Source organism: Tachyglossus aculeatus, chromosome 2, assembly GCF_015852505.1.
Source record: "Tachyglossus aculeatus isolate mTacAcu1 chromosome 2, mTacAcu1.pri, whole genome shotgun sequence".
Taxonomy (NCBI): domain Eukaryota; kingdom Metazoa; phylum Chordata; class Mammalia; order Monotremata; family Tachyglossidae; genus Tachyglossus; species Tachyglossus aculeatus.
In genome coordinates, this window is record NC_052067.1 from 160852214 (window position 1) to 160854643 (window position 2430).

A 2430-nucleotide genomic window follows, 5' to 3' on the forward strand; every position below is an offset into this window, starting at 1 on the left:
GAATATCATTTGTCTTCCATTCCTACTTTCTTTAAGAAATGTGGAGTTTTTAAGCGGGCTTCAATTTTCGAGTTAAGATTTGTTCAATTGAATTGTTAGAAATTTAAAGTGAATTACATTTTATAAACCAGGACAATTACAAGCACGTCTGTATTTCCCGTGCTTTTCAAACCATATTAATTGAATTGAGTAATATTGACATATACTTTGAGACTTAACAAGCAAAAAGAAAGTGTTCTTCGATTGCCCATTTCGTTAATCAGCAGTTAATTCTAATAGGAAGAGAGAAGGCTAAAGTTGATTTAGACATGTCTTGACAAAGTGAACAAAATAGACAAGTTATTTATTATTATTGGACTTTCTGGAGCAACTCTGATAGCGTGAATAGTTTGCAATCTATTTCTTCCTGCAAATTGTTGCAAAACAAAAATTCAAAGAAAAACTCACCTCGGAAGGCTTCGATTCCCTAGGTCTCAGTCAGTGACCAATGAATATAATCAATCAGTGATGTTTATTGAGTTCTTGTTGTGGTTGTCTTATGCTGTCATGTCTGACCTATAACAAAGCCATGGGCTCATCTCTCCCAGAACACCCCACCTCCATCTGCAGTCATTCTGGTAGAGTGTACGTAGAGTTTTCTCGGTAAAAACGCAGAAGCCATTTACCATTGCCTCCTTCCGCTCAGTAAACCTGATTCTCCGCCCTCGACTCTCTTCCCTGCCAAAGCAGCATGGCTCAGTGGAAAGAGCATGGGTTTTGGAGTCAGAGGTCATGAGTTCAAATCCCAGCTCTGTCACTTGTCAGCTGTGTGACTTTGAGTCATTTCACTTCTCTGTGCCTCAGTTACCTCATCTGTAAAATGGGGATTAAGACTGTGAGCCCACCATTAGGACAATCTGATCACCTGTATCCTCCCCAGTGCTTAGAACAGTGCTTTGCACATAGTAAGCGCTTAATAAATGCCATTATTATTATTATTATTATTATTACTATTTTGACTTGTAGCAGATTGCCTTCCACTTGCTAGCCACTGCCCAAGCTAGGAATGGAATGGGTAGGCCTCCGCTTGACTCTCCCTCCCATAATCGAAACCGGTAGAGTACTGGAAACTCTCCAGATGTGACTCTGAGAGGTGATTGAGTTCTTACTATGTGCAAAACACTCTACTAAGCTCTTGGAAGAGCACAACACATCTAAGTGGATAGGCAAGGATACTTCCTTCCACAATATAGTGGATTTATTACCTCCATCTTACCTCCTTCCCTTCCCCACAGCACCTGTATATATGTATATATGTTTGTACATATTTATTACTCTATTTTACTTGTACATATCTATTCTATTTATTTTGTTAGTATGTTTGGTTTTGTTCTCTGTCTCCCCCTTTTAGACTGTGAGCCCACTGTTGGGTACGGACCGTCTCTATATGTTGCCAACTTGTACTTCCCAAGCACTTAGTACAGTGCTCTGCACACAGTAAGTGCTCAATAAATACGATTGATTGATCGATTGATTTATTAATATCTGAGAAGACTGTCTATTAGTTCACATGGTTTAGTTTATCCTTTCCTCCCTAGCAGGCTGATTCTAGTAGGAATAAACATTGCAATAGCCATCCCATTGATCTCAGTTGATTTTCAAAGTTTCAGGATCACAGCCCACTGTTATCACATCAAACTCCCATGGAGAAAAGTTGGAATGAACCACCAAAGTGCTGAGACTAAGGAAGTGAACTGGGGTTTGAGGGAAGATATTAGTCTTGTCAACGTTACGCCTAACACTGAGGGACAAGGATTGTGTCCAATTTTTATCTACCGCAGTACTTAGTATGTACTAAGGACTTCACCAACTTCATCATCAGCCATCATATCTGCAGAGTACCATCTGTAGAATCTTTAAAAAAAATCAATATATTTTGACTATTATTTAATCTGTACAAGCAATATCATTTCTAGAAAACTTTGTTGTTAATCTATGCAACCAAGGTCTTTCTCACACACACACACACACACACACACACACACACACACACACACAAAAGCATTAGAAGCCAGCTTTAGAGTTACTCTTTGGCAGTCCGACTTGAAACAAGAGAGAGTCCAGGCAGAGGGCCAATATTTGTCATGAAGCTCAGAGGCATGGGGGGATGAGTTTAAACACTTGAGCTTGGGAATATAATAGATTATATAAAATGTACTTTACAAATGTACTTTAAAAGGCCTTTAATTCATACCTTTCCAGTAGCATTCGTTTCCTGTGTTCCTGTCAAATGTATTCACGGATAAAAAAAAATTATTATGATAATAGTAATTGTAATAATGGTATTTCTTAAGTGCTTACTATGTGTCAGGTACTGTACTAAGCACTTATGTGAATACAAGCAAATAGGGTTGGACACAATCTCTTTTCCACGTAAGGTTCACAGTCTCA

At 38.6% G+C, this 2430-nt stretch overlaps 1 non-coding gene across 1 annotated transcript; it reads right to left on the reverse strand.

Moving 5' to 3' along the window:
- Positions 1–997: 997 nt before the first annotated feature.
- On the reverse strand, positions 998–1135 carry LOC119924764. Its single transcript, XR_005449460.1, has one exon. It is a non-coding gene; the product is annotated as a small nucleolar RNA SNORA7 (small nucleolar RNA).
- Positions 1136–2430: the final 1295 nt, after the last annotated feature.